At 40.5% G+C, this 23,438-nt stretch overlaps 1 long non-coding RNA gene across 1 annotated transcript in view; it reads right to left on the bottom strand.

Annotated features, from left to right (window-relative positions):
• Window positions 1–520: 520 nt before the first annotated feature.
• The window catches only part of LOC132499341 (uncharacterized), an 84,427-nt gene continuing 61,509 nt past the window's right edge, over window positions 521–23,438 (bottom strand). The window contains exon 4 of the long non-coding RNA XR_009533838.1: window positions 521–606. This is a non-coding gene — a long non-coding RNA (uncharacterized LOC132499341). The remainder of the gene's footprint in view (window positions 607–23,438) is intronic.

Below are 23,438 nucleotides of genomic sequence, written 5' to 3'. Positions count from 1 at the left end.
TTGAACAATAAACACAAGTTGCTGAAGAACACATACAATATAGTTCTCCCTCTCCAATTAATATATGTATTACATAAATGTGTATATGGGTTTACAAAGCGAGAAATATTACATAGGGAGAAGCAAAAAAGTAGGGAAAAAACCCAGAAAGCAATTATGATAACCCAGGCAGGAAATGTTGGGCTTACAATGATCACCTAAACTTATCATTTCTCTATTTTATAAGAAATATTAAGATTATAAGAAACTTTCAAGAGACATAAAATAAAGTAAGGATCTATGACATTAGAAACATGAAGACCTTGGTTCAAATCCGGCAATTCAATAATTCCATATCTACTCACCATTCTTCCGCTCACTAAGTGGAGGCAAATTGGGATTCCTGCCAGGATGGAGGCCTAGGGTCAGCTCGGGCTGCAAGGAGAGCTCCTGCAGTTCATTGGCAACAGCTTCGCTTTGGGGGCTGGGTGCCGCGGACAGGGACACCAGCACTGGTTCATCATCATTTTCGCCAGCCCCTCCTCCGTCCAGCCCATTCACAGCAATGACGGAAGGGGGCAGGCACACTACACTGGAGAAATCCACCTTGGCTTTCGTGATGGCAACCTGGAAATGGAAGGAGAAATAAAAAGTTTAGTTATGGAAAAAAGACTATTCCACTGAGTACGTGCTGAATATTAATTATTATAAATTATAGTACTGGTGAGCTACCACTATACTTTTGTTTTGTTTTGTTTTTTAGTTTTTGTTTTTGTTTTTTTGCGGTACGCAGGCCTCTCACTGTTGTGGCCTCTCCCGTTGTGGAGCACAGGCTCCAGACACACAGGCTCAGCGGCCATGGCTCACGGGCCCAGCCACTCCGCGGCATGTGGGATCTTCCCGGACCGGGGCATGAACCCATGTCCCCTGCATCAGCAGGCGGACTCTCAACCACTGCGCCACCAGGGAAGCCTGCTACCACTATTCTTAAAAGCTTTTTGTAAAGTAAACTAGCATCATTATTAAATTTTTACTATGCTCAGAGAGTGCATGAGATTTCAAGTCCAATAAGTGTCCTCAACTATATCACTCAGGAGGATAATGTATGACTGAAATAAAACCAACACACACACGCACACACACAGAAACACACACACACACACACACACGTGTCTAGTGGGATAAAAGGAAATAGTGGTCAAGGAGAAATAGCTATGAGACAAATGTTACCTTCCAACTACTAAAGAAAAATATCTTGTGAAATAATACTTAATGAGTACAAGGTATTAAAGTATCATATTGTACCAACATAATCCAGGGGAGAAAATTTCTTTAAGAAAACGATCCCCAAGCCACTAGATTCCACAAAGAAATATAAATAGAGATGTCTGCTTGATAATGGATATTAGCTTAATTTTTTTAAAAAAATTTTTATACACTTTTTAAAGGTTACTTTCCATTTAAATATTGGCTATATTCCCCATTTTGTACAACACATCCTTGATCCTATCTTACACCCAATAGTTTGTACCTCCCACTCCTCTTCCATCCATATTGCCCTCCCCAACACTGGTAACCACTAGCTCGTTCCCTGTGAGTCTGCTTCTTTTTTGTTATATTCACTAGTTGGTTGTATTTTTTAGATTCCACATGTAAGTGATATCATACAGTATTTGTCTTTCTCTGTCTTACTTCACTTAACATAATGCCCTCCAAGTCCATCCATGTTGCTGCAAATGGCAAAATTTCATTCTTTTTTATGGCTGAGTAGTATTCCATTGTGTATATATACCATGTCTTCTTTATCCACTCATCTGTTGATGGGCACTTAGGTTGTTTCCATATCTTGCCAATTGTAAATAATGCCGCTATGAACACTGGGGTGGCATGTATCTCTTCGAATTAGTGTTTTCCTTTTTTAGCTCAAATATTTTAACCCAACTGAATATTTAATCACAGGACCCAGGAATGGAATACTAAAAACAAAACACATGGCAACCCGAGAAAGAATAAGATCTTTAAAAATGAAAAAGAGGGCTTCCCTTGTGGTGCAGTGGTTGAGAGTCCACCTGCCGATGCAGGGGACACTGGTTCGTGCCCCGGTCCGGGAGGATCCCACATGCCGCGGAGCGGCTGGGCCCGTGAGCCATGGCTGCTGAGCCTGCGCATCCGGAGCCTGTGCTCCGCAACGGGAGAGGCCACAACAGTGAGAGGCCCACGTACCACACACACACAAAAAAAAAGAATAATTTTTACAAATTAAAATGTAGAAACTGTTTATCTGAAATTAAGTTTACAAAAAGATATAAAAACAAATACTCATATAAAAATATTATACATGGAAAAAAAGACCATAAGGGAATTTACCAAAGCACAAAATGGGTTTTGTTTGTTTGGACTATGAAAATGTTTACTTTCTTTAGTTTCCAAATTTTCTCTAAAACACACATATAGCTTTTATAATGAAAAAGCTATAATCCTTAATCTAAAAAGGGGACCTAGGAGTTCCCTGCAGACTTTAGTGAGGACTTTAATCTGCTTCAGATTAAGAAACCAACAAAATATTGGAAAGCCATGAAATGAAGAAAGGCACTGAAAACTAAAAGGACCATCACATTCTACCTTCATGTAAGGCTATAATGTGCCCAAACCTGACTGCAGTTCTGGTTGCTCTTCATAAAATGTAAAATGGAATGGAAAAGATCAGATAAGACCAATTAAGAAGGGGGGGGGTGACATTAAGAAGAATAAAGACATTAAGAAGGATTCTCTACTCCAAAAATGCTGAAAGAAAGTGAGGCAAGTTCAAAAATATATATATATATTAGGAACTCAATAATCTAAAAGGTAGTATGGGCAAATCTTGGGAAAAGAATTTTTTGAGGGTTTGAACAATTTTAGGAATTAAAAAATAACAAATTTTTACCAAGAAAATCCAGAATCTGAACTTCAAAGAATTTTTTCCCATCTTGCCTATGACTTACCATCATTTAAGCCATGTCTCTATGTGTACTGGGAAAAAACAACTGTTATACATGATTAATCCATCTGGCTTTTCCTTTGCCACTGACCCTGAAAGAGAATATTTGTTTTCCTTAACAGCAGCCTTTTCAGGCTAAAAAATTCAATTTTATGATATTTAACAATCCTTTGAGACCCAAACTCCTTAGTACAGAGTCCTCAATACCCTTCCCCACCCTGAAACATATGAGCGTGCTCACTGCGCACACGGATGATGGCACTGAGATGTGTTAAAAAAAAATACCACTCTTGGGCTTCCCTGGTGGCGCAGTGGTTGGGAGTCCGCCTGCCGATGCAGGGGACATGGGTTCGTGCCCCGGTCCGGGAGGATCCCGCATGCCGCGGAGCGGCTGGGCCCGTGAGCCATGGCCGCCGGGCCTGCGCGTCCGGAGCCTGTGCTCCGCGGCGGGAGAGGCCACGACGGTGAGAGGCCCGCATACCGCAAAAAAAAAAAATACCACTCTTAATTGAGTACTAAAGGAAAGCAGGAGGAGGATAGTATCAAAACTTCTGCCTTGGGCTTCCCTGGTGGCGCCGTGGTTAAGACTCTGCCTGCCAATGCAGGGGACACAGGTTCGAGCCCTGATCCTGGAAGATCCCACATGAACGGAACGATGAAGCCCATGCACCACGACTACTGAGCCTGCACTCTAGGGCCTGTGAGCCACAACTACGGAGCCCACACGCCTAAAGCCCGTGCTCCGCAACAAGAGAAGCCACCGCACTGAGAAGCCCACGCACTGCAACGAAGAGTAGCCCCCGCTCACCGCAACGAGAGAAATCCCACGCACTGCAATGAAGGCCCAACGCAGCCAAAAATAAGTAAAATAAGAATAAACAAATTTATTTAAAAAAAAAAAAACTTCCGCCTTAAGACCTAGGAAAAGTAGCTTCACATACAGTAACAGGTTTTCAATAAACAGTTGTTAATACACAATGGAATATTATTCAGCTACAAAATGGAAGGAAATACTGCCATTTGCAAAAACATGGACAGACCTTGAGGGCATTATGCTACGTGAAATAAATCAGACAGAAAAAGACAAATACTGTATGATCTCACTTATGTGGAATCTAAAAAACAAACGCATGGGGGCTTCCCTGGTAGCGCAGTGGTTAAGAATCTGCCTGCCAATGCAGGGGACACGGGTTCGAGCCCTGGTCCGGGAAAATCCCACATGCCGCGGAGCAACTAAGCCCATGCACCATAGCTACTGAGCCTGCCTTCTAGAGCCCGCGAGCCACAACTACTGAGCCTGCATGCCTAGAGCCCGTGCTCCACAACAAGAGAAGACACCACAATGAGAAGCCCACGCACCGCAACGAAGAGTAGCCCCCGCTCGCCACAACTAGGGAGAAGCCCACACGCAGCAACAAAGACCCAACACAGCCAAATATAATAAATAAATTAATTAATAAACCTCATAAAAAAAGAGATCAGACTTGTAGTTACCAGCTGTTGGGGTGGGAGGTGGAAGAATTGGATGATGGTTGTCAAAAGATACAAACTTCCAATTATAAGATAAGTAGAGTTAACACTGCTACATGGTATATCTGAAAGCTGTTGAGAGTAAATCCTAAGAGTTCTCATCACAAGGAAAAAAATGTTTTTGTATTTATATGAGATGATGACTGTTAACAAAACTTATTGTGGTAAACATTTCACAATATATGTAAGTCAAGTCACTACTTACACCTTAAACTTATACAGTGCTATATATCAACTATATCTCAATAAAACTGGAAAAAAGTTGTTAAATAATTATAGATTATATGAGTTCATATCTCTCATTAGAAAATGGAGAAATTTAACTGAGATGGTAACAACTGTGTGTGTATGCAGTAGACAGACCCTGCAAATAGTATTTGCACATTAACAGCCACTTGATAAATGCCTTTCTGAAAAAGACAGAAGCAAATGAAAGATATTTAAAGACAGTCTAGGGACCAAGACAGGCAAGTCTTGAGGAAAATCTGAACAATACAAGAAGACTATATGAAAAAATACAGAAAAATTAAGAATAAGATTTGGAAGTCAGGATAGGAACCAGCAAACCTCATTCCACTTAAGTACTCCAATTAAACTGCTGGGGTAGAATCATAGTTTCATGTAAAAAGTTCTTAACCAAACAGCAAAATCCCATTATTTCAGACTTCACTGATATCTGTGATACCATAATGAAGTATAAGATTAAGAAATATTTTATGCGGGTTTCCCTGGTGGCGCAGTGGTTGGGAGTCCGCCTGCCGGTGCAGGGGGCGTGGGTTCGTGCCCTGGTCCGGGAGGATCCCGCATGCCGCGGAGCGGCTGGGTCCGTGAGCCATGGCCACTGAGCCTGAGCATCCAGAGCCTGTGCTCCGCAATGGGAGAGGCCACGGCGGTGAGAGGCCGGCGTACCGCAAAAAAAAAAAGAAAGAAAGATTTTATGCTACTTGAGGGAGGGGTAGGATAAAAGAGTGCCACCAATTTTATAGTGTTTACCAGATTAAGAGAAAAACTAAAATACTGCCTCATAATGCATAATTCTTTACACGATTACAAGAGACTAGCACATAACACAGTCAATGTTAATATGTAAATGTATATTTCTCATTTTTCCATTAAAAATGGCCTGGCAGGGCTTCCCTGGTGGTGCAGTGTTTGAGAATCTGCCTGCCAATGCAGGAGACACCGGTTCGAGCCCTGGTCTAGGAAGATCCCACATGCCGTGGAGCAACTAGGCTCGTGAGCCACAACTACTGAGCCTGCGCGTCTGGAGCCTGTGCTCCGCAACAAGAGAGGCCGCGACAGTGAGAGGCCCGTGCACCACGATGAAGAGTGGCCCCCGCTCGCCGCCAACTAGAGAAAGCCCACGCACAGAAACGAAGACCCAACACAGCCAAAAATAAATAAATAAATAAAAATTAAAAAAAAAAATGGCCTGGCAGTAGTGTTTACTGGATATAGAGTTTTAGCTTTGCAAGATGAAAAAGTTCTAGAGATCTGTTGTACAGCAGTGTGAATATACTTAACACTAGTGAGCTATACACTTAAAAATGATTAAGATGGTAACTTTAGTATCATATGTTTTTTACCACAATAATTTTTAAATGGCTTGGCAAGATCTCTGCTTAAGAAATAATTTACTAAACTAACTCATATTATTCATTGAGCTTGAAAGAATAAACTGTCTATTCTTTAAAGTGTCCCTTAATTTACTTTTCAGTAATTCAGAACAACCTTCCTCCTATTACTTTGAATTAGAAAATTATTATTATTGCTGAGATTTGGAGATCTGACATTCACATGTGTTACTGCCCCTAAAAGACAATAAAGATCCATCCATCACAATGATGTCATGATTTCGCTAATGAAGTTTGAAGTTAAACTGCATGTGTCTGTAATTCTGGTATGTACTTAATGCACATAACCAGTACTTCTAAAAAAAAGATTTTTTTAAAAGAAAATGTGGACTATGAGCCCTAAAAGAAAGTCAACCCAAGTCAAGTGCTAGGCGTAAAGAAAAAATGAAGAAGTCAAGTATAAGCACTAACAAAAGAAAAGACAGAATATTTAGCATGAAATACATACATTGGGAAGATTTATTTCTCTAGCAAACATATGACTTTCTACTCATTTTTAAATAGCCCACAGGAGAAAGTCCTAGTAAACTCTGACCATCTAGAGACAAGATCCAAAAATGTTGAGGAATCGCCATCATGGATTAAGTCTCCTCTACCAGTTCCTGAATATGCCTAAAGTCTTATTTACTGTAAAACTTGCATGAAAAAGAAAAGCTGAAAGAGTAATAGTCATCTCAGATTATACATATATTATTTAGAAAAATTAAAGAGTTATATCTCAAAATACTTTCTGAAATGTCTCAAAGGAAAGATAATTAACATAACCAAAAGAAAAAATCTGCATCATGTTTTAGTGTTGTAAATTTATAATTCTACTGAGTCCAAAATCAAACTTTCTTTTTCATCATAGGATCACCAAATCCAATTTTTTGCCTGCTGATTCACATACGATCAGTAGCAGCCAGAACAAAAACAACATGGGGGCAGGGTCATCTCCCACAACCCATCTGTTTCCCTCTCTTGCTGGCTTGATTCCCCCTCATCTTTTCTCCACCCCACCCCCTTTTTGGGCTGCATGCCTTCTGCTGGTGCCGAGCGGCACATGTAACTAGACGCAATAGCACAAAATGTGTTAGAGAAATGGAAGAGCTCAGGCAGACAGCTGATAACTCTAAAAAAGTATATACTGACATGATTTTTTATTATGACCCATGACAAAGAGTTTCATACAACCAAATGACATTACTCTTCTGAAAAAAATTTCTCTTTATAAAAAGTGGTTTTTTAATCAATTAATGAATCTTTTTTTAACTGTACAGATTTTTACTCTTATTTTCCTTGATTTATCTTCAACAGATAAACCAAAATCTTTAAAACTCTTACTGTCTAAGAACATATATATATATATATATATATATATATATATATATATATAAAATTTGACACAAAGGAATTTGAGAACAAGTATTTTCTGAGAGCTAACTATGTACTAGGTACTGCCCTAGATCCTACAGTGAAAGGTGAGGAAAACATCTAGCCTTGGCTAGCTAGCTGCCCTTATCTCTGTTACTACCATCCCCGTTATCTTCAGATGTCTTAAAAACTACTCAGGCTACAACAGATGGCAAAGAAAAGGCCTTTCTGCTCCCTCTTCATCTTAGAAGTCATCCAAAACCAAGGAGTACAAGAAACAGGAAAATATAAAATCTAACTCAAAACAACAGAAAGCACATGAAGAGTGGCACGGCAGATTAAAGATGACTACAAATTCCCTGACACTTCTCCCAGTGGTAGGAGGTCTATTTCCCCTCCTCTTGAACCTGAGCTGGGCTGTGACTGTCTTAACAATGCAGTACAGTGAAAATGATGCTATGCCAGTTCCAGGTCTAGAGTTTAAGGAGACTGGCAGCTTTTACCTTGATCTTTGGGAGCGCTGTACTCCCAGAAGTCCAACTGCTCTGATGGAGAGACCATAAGAAGAGGTCTCAAGACTACACTGAAAAGAAAAGGGATCTAGCTAAGACTAGCCTTCCAGACATCCCCACCAAGGTGTCAGGCCTGTATACTCCTGGACATCCCCCAGGCATGCCCAGTCACTTGCTGAATGCCACCACGTGGACCCAAGTTAACGAACACCATGTGGAGCAGAAGAACCCCCAAGCTAAGCCCCACCCAAATCCCTGACCCACAACACTGTGAGACACAATGAATGACAGCAGATTTCTTAACATCAACATGGGAAACTGACATAATAGAATATGCTTTCAAATTCTCAGGAAAAAACTTATTTTCAAATTGGAATTGCTTATATAGACTATCAATCAAGTAGGAAGGCATTCCACGTAACAAAAATCTTACCTCCCAAGTAATTTTTTTCAGGAAGTTCCATGGAGCTACAGGTTTTGCTCACTTCAGGTTTTCAGCGCCTCCTGATCATTTTACAGGGAATCAGTCATCCAAGTTTTTCCTCTTATCCCAACAAAACAGATAAAAGGTAACAATATAGTACTGCCTCTTCAATACCAACAGTACAAGGCCCTTCAGAGTACCTGCTCCATTTCTCACACTCCCCTTTAAGCACCCACTGCTCCCACCATATGTTGCTTTCTACTTGTGACAGCCTAGAACTGCCTCTTCTTCCCCAACCTACCCCCTTCTCCGTATTATCCAACCCCTTCCAAAAGGCTATGCTTCCGTAAGATCCCAGGCCTGCTTCTCACTGCTTACTTTTACTACTATTAAAATGGATTGATCCTCCACTAGGCAGTTAAGTTCACTGAGGAAAGGAATTCCATTCTACTGTCCTTTTGACTCAAGTACCTAGATATCATACTTGACGCAGAACAAGAACTCAATAAACATTTGTTCATTTACTGACTATATTAATCTCATGGCAACCACATGACATACACAATCAAAGCCAGCACTGATACAGAAAAAAAAAGAGGGAAAAAGGTTCTGTCACAGGTAGGTATTTATGTTTAAATAGAAATACACAGAAGATCAGAAAAGGCTTCCTAAGAGAGGTAATATTAATGTTTGGGAAGAGTCATAAAAACTAGATAGAATTACAAACCAGAAACAGGCTCACAGACACAGAGAACAGACTGTGGTTGCCAAGAGGAAGGGGTGTGGAGGAGGGAAGTGTCCGGAGCTTGCAATTAGCAGATGCAAACTACTAGATACAGGATGGATAAACAAGGCCCTACTGTAGAGCACAGGGAACTATAGTCGATAACCTGTGATAACCATAATGGAAAAGAATATGAAAAAGGATATGCATAACTGAGTCACTCTGCTATTCAGCAGAAATTAACACAACATTGTAAATCAACTATACGTCAATAAAAATTTTTTAAATAGGTAGTACTGACAAGATTCACTTATTTCTCATTCATTCTTTCGATAAATATCTACTGAGTAACTACTACATGCCAGGTACTGTTCTGTGTGCTACAGGATACTACAGTGAATAAGACAAAGTTCCTGCCCTCAGGGAGCTTATATTCTTCCAGGAGACAGAACAGCATGACCAAAAACATGGATGTGAGAAAGTGTGGAGTATGTTCTAAAAGGGCAATCAAGTACAAGTTATATGAGATATGCCTGGAACAGCAAGCTGAGTTTTACTCTGAGAAGTAGGGAACACAACACAACATTGTAAATCAACTACAGTCCAACAGAAAATAAAAATTTTAAAAAAAAGAAGGAATAGCATGGTCAAACCATGTTTTAGAGAATTAATCTGGCAGTGCAATAAATACTGGATTGGAAAAAAGGAATATGAGGTTGGGAAAAAAGTTATGAAGCTACTTTTACTAGGCAAAGTATAATTTACTGAGATCCTGAATTTGGGTAGCAAATGCAGAAAGATGGGAACTGTCACACACAACATGGAGTCATACCTGGCACAGAGCAGAAACTCTAATCTTTGCTGAGTTCATGCTGAATGAATGAGACAGAATTTATAAGTGATAGGACATGTTTGTGTTTGGTTGTGGGGCTGAAGAAAGGGAGGTGTCAAGATGACTCCATGGTTTTAAGCCAGAGTGACTGCTAGAACGGTGATTCTACTAAAAGAAGCAGGCAAGAAAGGAGGAGGACATTTATCTGAGAGGATGATCAATCTGATTCTGGGTACTGGGTGCAGGAGCCAAAGCCAAATAATAGAAACATCATTTGAGTTTCCATCATATACTTGAGAAGGAAAACATGGACGTGAAAGTAGAAGGATAGAAACAAAAAGGAATACAAGAATAGGAAGAAAACAGAAAGCGTAGTGATAGTATTAATAAGAGGAAAAGGCAGAGGTACAGATATAAGGGAATGAGAAATTGCTATCATACTTGACTCTTGATAACTCAGGAATTCCTAGTCTCAGATTGCCTACTTTGGTTTTAGAGCATCCCTCTGACTCCTAAAATTATCATATACAGCTGAGTATCTAATTACATATCGGTACTTTCTACTCACACTATTTTAAAAGAAGCTCAATAAAGCTGTAACTTTATAATGCTGAGGGGCAACCAGCTGTCCCTAAACTTAAAGACACAAGTAAGCTCAAGGGCTTATATAAAAGGACATGAACTTACCAGCTGGAAGCAGGAGAAATAAATAAAAACATTTAAAATAAAGAAAAGTTAAGATATGTATTTTATCTGCAGGTTCAACTCCTTTTCTTTGTATTACCTCTCCACACCACTCTCTACAAGCCCCTGCCAGATACCCATAGCTTAGAACATAATTTAATGGTGTTGGGTACACATGGGAACACCTTTAACTGAGTGACACAAACTGCTTTTCAGTCTTAATATCACCTAAGAAGACCTTCTGGGGTGGATCTGGCTTCCATTAATTCACTCAACAAATATATACTGAGAAGGCACTGTTCTAGGCACTGGAAATGCAAGACACAGAAAATATTCCTGCTTTCATGGAGCCTACGTTATAGTGAGAGAGACACAAAAATAAAAGTAAATAAATACACAATAAAATAATTTCAGGTAACTGTAAGTATTATGGGGGGTGGAGGAAGGTTAATTTAAATGTTCAAGAAAGGTCTCATTGAGGAGGTGATTTCTGAACTGAGACTTTTATAACAGCCAACACTTAATGAGCACTTCCTCTGTGTAAGGCACTGCATGTGTGTGTATTCAACCTTCACAACACTAACAGGTATTTACTTATCCAATTTTTTACAGGTGAGGAAACGAAGGCACTGAGAGGTTAAATAACTGGAACGCAGAGAATCAGCTTTCAGAGCCCATGTCTCTAACCACTACACAATCTGATGCTAGCATAATTTGACAAGAAGCAGCCAGCCATGCAGAGGAAACAGCATGTACAAGTTCAAAGACCATGAGGTGGGAATGAGCTTGACATCTTCAAGGAACTGAAAGACCAGCCTGGGCAGAGAGCAGAACAGGAGGGGAGAAATACATTTTAGGAAAAACTGGATGCCCCTGGGAGGTTTTAAGCAATGGAGTGATATGATCTGACACATGTTGTTAAAGATCACTTTGGCAGCTGTGTAGAGAATAGACTGTAGGGGAAATTGTTCACCTTAGCCTGCTGCCTGACTTTTGAGTTTGGTATAATTTACCATTCTGCCTGGCCCCCTAGTAACAATTACAATAATGTTGTTTTGGGGAGAAGTTATGTGACCTATATCAATATCTTAAATCACTGAGTTTGGTGATATGACCCTGGGCAAGTCACTCTGAATAAAAATTGTTACTCTTTGTCCTGTTATCTTAAAGGGTCTTATGAGAAGTTATCCTGAAAACTACAGAGAGTTTAACTACAAGGTGGCATTTTGTTGCAAACATTTAAGAGAAATTTGACAATTTGCCTTAACCCCTATCTCCAATTCCCTGCTCCCCAAGAAAACGCTGCTTAAGATTTAAAGCACTATGTTGGCAACATGACTTCATTATGTTCCTTAAACTATATTCATGCCCACAAACACTACAGATATGCTTTCCTTATGATTCCTGATCCCTTTTCTGTGGTGTTCAAATATGTTCCAATTTTTAACTGTGGAATTCTATCTGTCTTTTAGAAGTTCTTCTCTTGGGACTTCCCTGGTGGCGCAGTGGTTAAGAATCCGCCTGTCAATGCAGGGGACATGGGTTCAATCCCTGACCCAGGAAGATCCCACATGCCATGGAGCAACTAAGCCCATGAGCCACAACTACTGAGCACCCGCACCACAACTACTGAAGCCCGTGCACCCTAGAACCCTTGCTCCACAAGAGAAGCCACTGCAATAAGACTGCGCACTGCAATGAAGAGTAGCCCCCGCTTGTCGCAACTAGAGAAAGCCCGCGTAGCAACAAAGACCCAACGCAGCCAATAAATTAATTAATTAATTTTAAAAAAGAAATTTCTTCTCTAAGAGAAAGAATGACGGATGTTTAGCAGTCCACATGCTATGTATAAAAGACCTGAATAGGGGGCCTCCCTGGTGGCGCAAGTGGTTGAGAGTCCGCCTGCCGATGCAGGGGATACGGGTTCGTGCCCCGGTCTGGGAGGATCCCATATGCCGTGGAGCGGCTGGGCCCGTGAGCCATGGCCGCTGAGCCTGCGCGTCCGGAGCCTGCGCGTCCGGAGCCTGTGCTCCGCAACGGGGGAGGCCACAACAGTGAGAGGCCCGCATACCGCAAAAAAAAAAAAAAAAAAAAAAAAAGACCTGAATAGGGCTTCCCTGGTGGCGCAGTGGTTAAGACTCCACCTGCCAAGGCAAGGGACACGGGTTCGAACCCTGATCCGGGAAGATCCCACATGCTGCAGAGCAACTAAGCCCGTGTGCCACAACTACTAAGGTTGAGTGCCACAACTACTGAAGCCCGCATGCCTAGAGCCGGTGCTCCACAACAAGAGAGTCCACTGCAATGAGAAGCCCGCGCACCGCAACTAACACCAGCCCGGGCTCATTGCAACTAGAGAAAACCACATGCAGCAACGAAGACCCAATACAGCCAAAAATAAATAATAAATAAAATAAATATTTTTAAAAAAAGACCTGAATAAATTTAAATATGATCTGAACATACTTGTGTATTCACCTACAAAATTACATAATCCATCATAAGACAATTTTCAAGTTAGGAATTCTTCTGTCGTTCCCACTCTGACACTAAAACCTTACACTCCAATAAGCCAGGACAACCTGAAATGTTGCCAGGCCACAGTATAGAAAATGTGCCCTAGTGATGCTGTTCAGGTATGAATAATATGAAAAAGACTAGTTATTTTTGAACATACTACCCTTGGAATGAAAAACTTGTTGAGACAAAACTCACCTAGGATGAAGACAGGCAGCAGCTGGGGGAAAGGGAAGACGTTTACAGTACTGTGCTTTGTTTCCACGCTACAATGGAGTGTTTGAAGAGAAGCACTATTTTCCAGTGCCAGAGCCTCACATCCTTAGGTTTCCCAATGAGCTCTCTCCCCATATCTTAAGAATATGTTCCCTCTTTATAAAAGGAGTCATGAATATCTTCCTAAATTCTTGATCAAATATTTCAGAACACTGAGAACGAAATATTTTGCCATAAAAAGAAGGAAAATAATCCAGAAACTGTCACAATTTTGTAGGAATACAGCAAATACAAATATTGGGTTGGCCCAAAAGTTCATTTGGGTTTTTCTGCTACAGAAAAAGTATATTGAAGGCCAGAGTCTTCAATATGGGTCAAGGAGAAGAGGCTAGGCTACGGCTCCTAGTCACCTACTGGTGTTACAGTGAGGACCCTCAGGACAATGTACAATCTATGACAGCACTGCAGCATTTGAGATGAAACACCACCAGCATTCTCATCAATTATCCTTCTGATTACACTTTAACTATAAAAGCTAACTTATTGATTAAATGAATCTATTCTGACAAGATTAGTTACCATACAAAAGCACTTGCTCTTCATATTACCTTCACAGTAAACAGTGCAGAGCTTGTGTTTAAGAATGCATTTCCAGTTGCTCATGGTCATTAAAGGCTTCAATCAAGGCAGAACCTCTGGGGGTTTCCCTGGTGGTGCAGTGATTGAGAGTCTGCCTGCCGATGCAGGGGACACGGGTTTGTGCCCTGGTCCGGGAAGATCCCACATGCTGCAGAGCGGCTGGGCCTGTGAGCCATGGCCGCTGGGCCTGCGCATCCGGAGCCTGTGCTCCGCAATGGGAGAGGCCACAGCGGTGAGAGGCCCATGTACTGCAAAAAAAAAAAAAAAAAAAAAAGGCAGAACATCTCAACTTAAATAAAAACAGCTCCTAAGTCATGTTCCATTATTCTTCCCTTCTGACAGCCTCTTGCTTCAAATAGTATTACTCTCAGCCAAGTAATATTTCTAAAAAAAGGTGCTGAGAAGTTCTGATGGAATAAAATGTAACAGACATCAGTAAATATGATTTTAACTTCAGTACAATTATATTTAAAGCTTTGAAATAAAGAGGGAAGAGAGAGTACAGGCAAAGAAATCCACTTCCCAAACAAATATAAAATACAACAAAAGTGTTCTCCAAAGCACTGCAGGAATCTCCACTTTACAGCTACATCTAAGGGCAGTGACTGTAGAATTTATAAAATGCTAAGACACACAGCAGCAGTCAGCAGTTAGCACAGCGCATTTTGTAGGCATCTGTGCAGGCAATAAGCATGATGTGTATAGCAAAAAAAAAAAAAAAGAAAGAAAGAAAGAAAAGGTAACTGCACACCGGCATGGAAATATTCTAACGTCTTGGTGGCATATCTTAAAATGGAAAGGTTCTAACTCAATGAAGGAGAAAGGAAGCACACTCGTGATCTATATCTAAAAGAAAAGAAAGCATCCGAATGTAGTAACTGGGAAGTTTTAGATGATATGAAAGAGAGAATACAACAGAAAGAGAATTAGGACTGTTTCTTTTTGTTTTTTGCGGTACGCAGGCCTCTCGCTGTTGTGGCCTCTCCCGTTGCGGAGCACAGGCTCCGGACGCACAGGCTCAGCAGCCATGGCTCACGGGCCCAGCTGCTCCTCGGCATGTGGGATCTTCCTGGACTGGGGCACGAACCCGTGTCCCCTGCATCGGCAGACAGACTCTCAACCACTGCACCACCAAGGAAGCCCAGGAGTGTTTTTAAATACCAGAGACGACCCATAAGCAGGAAGCAAAAGAACCTCACCTGGATCACTATGGGAAGCATTGGAGGTTTTGCCCAATATCCACTTTCTCTTTCTTCCTTAATAATAGAACACCTGAACTTTAGCTAAGTGCATGCCAGAATGCAGATTGCACTTCCCAGCCTCTCCTGTAGCCAGATGTGGCCATGAGTTCGAGCCAATGGGACATGAATACAACGATACCTCGAAGCTATGGCAGGTTGGGTTCCAGACCACTGCAATAAAGCGAGTATCACATTAAAGCGAGTCACATGAATTTTTTGGTTTCCCAGTGGATACAAGTTATGCCTCCACTATACTATAATCTATTAAGCGTGCAATAATATTACGTCTTAAAGAAACAATATATATGCCTTAATTTAAATTAGTTTATTGCTAAAAAATGCTTACCATCATCTGAGTCTTCAGCGAGTCATAGAGGTAACATCGAGGATCATCAATCACAAATCATCATAATAAATATAATAATGAAAATTTGAAATACCTCGATAATTACCAAAATGTGATACAGAGACACGTTGGAAAAATGGCACCAATAGACTTGCTCAATGCAGGGTTGCCACAAACCTTCAATTTCTGAGAAATGCAACATCTGTGAAGCACCATAAAGCAAAGCGTAATAAAACGAGGTATGCCTGTAAAAGTATTAAGTGTGATTTCCAGGAAATGTCCTTAAAGGAACTGAGTATACTATTCTTTGGACCCTCCTCCTTCCTGCTGCCTGGAATATGGATGAGGTGCTGGAGTGCAAGTAGACATCTCAGACTATGAGGAAGAAGCCACATACTGAGAATGGCAAGGCAACAAAAACAGAAGTTGGTTCCTTGACACTGTGCAGCACCACACCAGCCCTGGGTTACCTACCTCTGGACTTCTTTTATGTAAGAAGAAAGTAAACTTATATCATGTTTAAAACCACCATTATTTTACTTTTTTGGAATCACAAATGGTTGAACATAACCCTAATACAGAATTTGGTGCCAGGAACAGAATGCTTCATGAGAAAGATTGTAACATTTCTGGTGAACCTTCAGATACTGAAGACGGTAAAACATCTCATTAAAGCACTGCCTGGGGACTTCCCTGGCGGCACAGTGGATAAGACTCTGCACTCCCAATGCAGGGAGCCTGGGTTCGATCCCTGGTCAGGGGACTAGATCCCACATGCATGCCGAAACTAAGAGTTCGCATGCTGCAACTAAGGAGCCCACGTGTTGCAACTAAGGAGTCGGCGAGCTGCAACTAAGGAGCCCGCAAGCCACAACTAAGGAGCCTGCCTAATACAACTAAGACCCAGTGCAACCAAATAAATAAATAAATAAATATTTTTTAAAAAAGCACTGCCTGATTATATTGGAATGCTATAGGTTTAAGGGAAATAGTAGGAAAGATTCAGAATGTTGTATGTGTTGACTGCTTCTTGCAACTTTCAACAAAATTGTATCAGAGAGGTAAAACTCAGGCTAGAGCTAGTCAGTCAGTCAATAAGAAACGATAAAAAGGAACATATCCTTGCTAAGGAAGGTGTACTCTTTCCTGTGGCCTGCAATCTAAGTTCACTAGAAGCCTCTTACTTTGGAGCCTTATAGGGTAGAAAGAGCGAAACACTCTGTATTCCAAAATGGTGCAGTTAAAGGCAGTGGCTGCCAGGGACTTCCCTGGTGGTCCAGTGGTTAAGACTCCATGCTCCCAATGCAGGGGGCCCCAGGTTCTATCCCTGGTCAGGGAGCTAGATCCCGCATGCCACAGCTAAAGATTCCACACACCGCAGCGAAGATCCCGCACGCCAAGACTAAGACCCAGTGCAGCTAGCTAGCTAAATAAATAAACAAACAAACAAATAAATAAATATTTAAAGTAGTGGCTGCCTAATAGACATAAGACTGGAGCTCTGCCCATACAAAGGCTATGAACCCAATTGCCAAAACAAAGTGGGCAGGGGTTGGGGGGAGCAGTGGGGAGGGGTGCTTAGGGTTGCCTTCTCACACAAGCCAACTGTTTCAGATGGCCTCACTGTGACTGCCATTAAATTAAGATGGGGTGGAGATAGGCAAGGCACAGATCCAAGTAAGAAAAGACCAGTGTCATCAGGCTTAAAAACAATGCTTAATCCAGAAATTTATTCCTCTGTCAGGACAGAAAGTCTTCAAATTTCCTACACAGTAGCATTTAATAATTGCTATGGACCAGAGACTTTTATATGTTACCAAGTCTCCCCTTTTTGGAAACCATGTCTAAGGAAACCATGTCTAAAAAACTAGAGGGAGCATGAGAATCATATCTCACCAAATAAAGAATATCAATAAAAAGATGGAAATTTTTCAGGTGGTAATTTTTTATTGCTATCATCCTATTTCTATTACACCTATTGTATACTAACTGTCTTGGGGGCAGTTACCTTGTCTTTTAGTTTATAAGCCCTGAACCATTCCTACCAGAGAAGACTGCACATTACTCAGACATCCTGAATGCAGTGCTTTGTGCTGAATGCAGTAACTAAATGAAACACTGGGGTAGTCTCTCTAGGTATGAGGTGAATGTGTTGTATATGTGAAAAGAAGGGTAGGCATATATATTAGAATAACCAAAGGAGCAGACTATAGTTAAAAAACCAAAATCCTAATTATATCCCCCAATCCATTCTTCTCTTCTTTCTCAGTAATAAAAGCCTCAGGCAAATGGCAACCCAGATTAATGACTACAATTCCCAGCCTCCCTTGAAACTAGGTGTAATGATAGGAAACCATTCTGGTCAATGGGCTATAAGCAAAAGTATCATATAGAACTTCTAGGAAGTACAAAGGGAATAAGCATGTCTTCAGCTCCTCCTCCTTCCTGATAGCTGGAATACAGATTGTATGGCTGGAGCTTGAACAGTCATTTCAAATTATAAAGTAGAAAATACATGCTGAGGATAGCAAAAGAAACTATCCCTGAGGAAGCCCGGAGTTTGAATTTATACCTATTACAAAGATCTTAAATCAGCTGTTTCAGATACATTCAAAGAGCTAAAGGAAACCATGCCTACAAACTAAAGGAAAGTGTGAGAATAATGTCTCACCAAATAGAGAATATCAGTAAAAAGCTAGAAATTATAAAAAAGAACCAAACAGAAATTCTGAGAAAGCAGAATAACTGAAATGAAATATTCACCAGAGGGTTTCAAGCAGATTTGACCAGGCAGAAGAAAAAAAAATCAGTGAACTTGAAGATCAATTAAAGTTATCCAATCTGAGGAAATGAAAGAAAAAACAATAAAGAAAAATGATAATATCCCTTGAGACCTATGAAACACCATCAAGTTACCAACATATGCATAACGGGAGGCCCAGAAGAGGGGAAAAAGGGCAGAAAGAATATTTGAAGAAATAATGGCTGAAAATTTCTTAAATATGATGAAAAACATTAATCTACACATTCAACAAGGTCAATGAACTCCAAGGAGGGTAAGCTAAAAGAGATCCATATCTAGACACATCATATTCAAAATACAGAAAGAAGAAAAGAAAATCTTGAAAGCCGAAAGAAAAAGTGACTCATCATGTACAAGAGATATTCAATTCAAATAACAGCTAACTTCACATCAGAAATCCGAGAAGCCAGAAGGCAGTGGGATGGCATATTCAAAGTTCGGGCGGGCGGCAGGGTGGGGGAGCATGTCAACCAAGGATTCTATATCAAGCAAAACTATCCTTCAAAAATTAAGGAAAGGGCTTCCCTGGTGGCACAGTGGTTGAGAGTCCGCCTGCTGATGTAGGGGACACGGGTTCGTGCCCTGGTCCGGGAAGATCCCACATGCCACGGAGCGGCTGGGCCCGTGAGCCATGGCCGCTGAGCCTGCACATCCAGAGCCTGTGCTCTGCAACGGGAGAGGCCACAGCAGTGAGAGGTCCGCGTACCGCAAAAAAAAAAAAAAAAAAAAAAAGAAGGAAAAATTAAGACATTCTGAGAAAAACAAAATTGAGAGAATTTGTTGCTAGTAGACCTGCCTTTACAATAAATGCTAAAAGGAGTCCACCAGTTTGAAATGAGAAAACACTAGAGAGTAACTCAAATCCACATGAAGAAATAAAGAGCACAGATAAAGACAACTATATAGGTAAACAAAAAAGACAATAAAAATGCATTTTTGTTTCTCTTTTTTCTCCTGTCTGTGAAGACAACTGCATAAAGTAAGAATTATAAATCTGGGTTGTCATTTGCGACATTAACAGCAAAAGGGAGGGGGGAACAGAACTATATAGGAGCAAAATTGTTGTACACTATTGAAATTAAGTTGATATCAATCCCAACCAGAGTGTAAGTTACGGATTTCCACTTCTGGGATCTTCGCATGAGAGGCTCCAAGGACAAACTCCCCTGGAAAATAAGCAAAGCTGGTGAAAACTACTAAAAAGAAAAATTAATTCTCTGAAAATGGTCCTAGAGCCATACAGCAAATAAAGAAGTATTTATTCAAGAGAATCTACTAAAACTTGCTAACAGTGAACATCTGTGGCATCTGAGCCACAATCCACTACTCTGCAGTTAGCTTGATGGAGCTTTGCTCCAGGTGGGTGTGACTAAGAAGAAGGCACTCCTTCTCTCCTCAGCTCCCAACCAATCACCAGAAGGAGCAGGTCACCACGATTTCTCATCTTCTACAACTCCAACCATAAAAGGCTAAATTCCTGGTGAGTGGGACCAGGAGATAATGGGCCTCTTCCTCCACCCAGCCCCCATCCATAGGACAGAGGCTGTATCCAAGATACAGCCATCCAAGAATCCTGGGGTCCAGACTGTATTCTCCCCAACTCACAAGGCAAAGGTTCCATGCCAGGAGAGACAAGACAATTAGACAAAAAGCTGCCACCCTGGCCAACATCCAGAGTAATGACTCAGAGATTCTGTCGAGAGGGTGAAGTAGTCCATAAGAAAAGAAAGCTCCAAAGCTCTCCCCAAAGAAACTGGCTTTATTTGAGACAGAATGTAGAGAAATTCAGGCCTAAGGAGGTTCTTGAAAAGTAGCGCCTCTTAATCAGGAGCAACAAACTAAACCACAGGCCAGGTAACTCACTAGTAAGAACCAGGGCAAGAGACAGCAAAGAAGAGCCTCTTCTGGGGTCAGAACAAACCACAAAGACTGGGCCTAAAAAATTACCCCAGTCCAAATTTAACTGGATCAAACTGATGAACAATTAATGCCAAGACAGTTCAAGGAGGGAAAGAATAATCTTTTCAACAAATGGTGCTGGGACAACTGGATATCCACATGAAAAGAATGAAGATGGACCCCTACTTCAACACCATTTATAAACATTAACTCAAAGTGGATCAAAGACCTAAGTGTAAGAGTTAAAAATATAAACTTTTTACAATAAAACATAGGTATAAATCTTCATACCTTGAATTAAACAACAATTTCTTAGATATGATACCTAAAGCACAACCAAAGAAAAAAATTAATAAACTGGACCATCAAAATGTTTAAATTCTGTGCATCAAGTGATACTATCAAGAAGTGATTTCTCCCACAAGAATGGGTCTGCAGCCTGTTAGGAACTGGGCCGCACAGCAGGAAGTGAGCAGTGGACAAGTGAGCAAAGCTTCATCTGCCGCTCCCCATCTCTCACATTACTGCCTGAACCATCCCTCCTCCCCCGCACCGTCCACGGAAAAACTGTCTCCCACGAAACCAGTTCCTGGTGCCAAAAAGGTTGGGGACCGCTGTGATAAGGTGTTAATATCCAGAATATATAAAGAACTCTTATAATTCAACAATAAAAGGGCAAATAACCCGATTTTAAAATTGGCAAATGTTTTGAATATACACTCCTCCAAAGAAGGTGTATAAATAGCCAGTAAGCACATGAAATGATGCCCAACATCATTAGTCATTAGGGAATATGAGACACCACTTCACACCTATTAGGACAGCCAGAACCAAAAAGTCAGATTATAACAAGTATTGGTGAGGATGTGGAGAAACTGGAAATCATATTATACGAGTCCATTCATATGAAAGTCCAGACTAGGGAAATCTATAGGTACAGAAAGTAAATTAGTGGTTCTTTATTTGGAAAGAGGGGGAGGGAGACTAGGAGATAGTGATAACCAAATGGTACAGGTTTCTTTTAGGTGATAAAACAGTTCTAACATCAACTGCAGTAATGGTTGCACAGAATGAAGCAACATACCTGTGAATATACTAAAAAACACTGAATTGTACACTTTAAATGGGTGAATTGTGCAGTATTTGACTTATATCTCATTAAAGCTGTTTAAAAAAAAGAATGAAGCAACAGCTACTACACGGATGAACCTTGAAAACAGTATATTAAGTGAAAGAAGGTAGACACAAAAGACCACATACATTCCATATAAATGGAATAATACAGAATAGGAAAATCCATAGAGACAGAAAGGAGATTAGTATTTGCCTGGTGCTGGGGGTCAGGGGAGAATGGGGAGTAACTGCCAATAAATATTGGGTTTCTTTTGGGGGTGATAAAAATGTTCTATAATTGGATAGTGGCGATAGTTGTACAACCTTGTAAATATACTAAACACCAAGGAATTGTGCACTTTTAAAAGGTGAATTTTATGTGTGATTTATATCTCAATTTTTTAAAAAAGGTATATACACTAGAGGGTCCAAAATTAATAAAATAAAAAGTCATACGGCTTCATCAAGGACATTTGTAAGTGAAACTTTCTTCTTTCCCTGTAAGTGCACAGTGGTTAAGAAAAAAAATACAACAACTCTGAGTACAGTTGGTGCCACTCCCTCAATTCATGCTAAGGTGCCAGCAGTCTTACCCACCATTGCTTTTACATGGTCAATGCAAATATCAACACAGTGAAATGAGAAATAATATCTTAGTATTATTACAAAGACAGTTTTGAAAGTGAATCAGGGACCCCCAGCAGTCCATCTGCAGACTCCATCTTGCGAACCTTCGGACTAGACTATAATCTCTTAGAAACAGGGAACACATATTCACACACAAGGCAGCACAGTGAGTCAGAAAAGGAGCATGGATTTTTTTGTCAGGTAGACTTAGGTTCCAATTCTAGAGCTGCCATTTAGGTTACAAGAGCTTAAATTCTCTATGCCTCAGTCTTCTGTGCTACAAAATGAGGATAACACCTACCTAACAGGGTTACTGTATGGACTTATGAGATGAAGACCTAAAGACCAACTGAAATATAACAAGTGTACAATAAATGTTAACTCCCTTCTCTATTTTGTTCCCAACCAGCTAGTACAGGGCCTTGTATAGACGATGCTCAACTGCTCAATAAATAGGCGGAATAGTTTAATTAGCTACCTAATATAGACCTATATAAGTCAAAGTTCTAGATTTAGATGCAAAATATTGAGATATGTTCAAATATTTTTCACAAAAAAATATGTTCACTTTAGGGTAAATTTTAAACTGAAAAAATATTATTATTTAAAAATAGTCCAATTTTTTTAAAGTATTTGCTTTGCAGGTAAGCAGCAGTAAGAAGTAAAATATGTTAAACGCTAGACACAGCCCCACACCTCTGATTCAAAAACATGTTTATGGCCTGCATATCTCTATAGCTCAACTACTTGAAATTCAGTTGATATAAACAATCTATGGTGATTTTATTAAACCAATATGGTGATAAAGAACATGAGTATTTTAGTCAAAGAGCCTGATTCTACATGTCTACACTACCATTTACTAGGCTGTGTGACCTTAGGCTACTAATCCTCATGGAGATAATAATGATGTTCACAGAGTTATCCCAAAGATAAATGAGATAATACATGAGAAACACTTATAACAATGCTGACACAGAGTAAGAACTCAACAAATACTATTTTTAAGCAATTTCTCTCATTTAAACATATTATACTCCAGTAATATTCTTTGGTAGCATTCTTATATAGCATTCTGGCAACAAGTATAGAAGTAAAATTTTTTTTTTTTTTTTTTTTTTTTTGCGGTATGCGGGCCTCTCACTGTTGTGGCCTCCCCCGTTGCGGAGCACAGGCTCCGGACGCGCAGGCTCAGCGGCCATGGCTCACGGGCCCAGCCGCTCCGCGGCATATGGGATCCTCCCAGACCGGGGCACGAACCCGTATCCCCTGCATTGGCAGGCGGACTCTCAACCACTTGCGCCACCAGGGAGGCCCTTTTTTTTTTTTTTTTTTTTTTTTAGAAGTAAATTTAAAAAAAAAAAAGAACAAGGTGCTCTTCGATA

Source organism: Mesoplodon densirostris, chromosome 11, assembly GCF_025265405.1.
Source record: "Mesoplodon densirostris isolate mMesDen1 chromosome 11, mMesDen1 primary haplotype, whole genome shotgun sequence".
Classification (NCBI taxonomy): domain Eukaryota; kingdom Metazoa; phylum Chordata; class Mammalia; order Artiodactyla; family Ziphiidae; genus Mesoplodon; species Mesoplodon densirostris.
The sequence above is the reverse complement of the archived record's forward strand: the minus strand, read 5'-3'. Positions and strand labels throughout refer to the sequence as shown.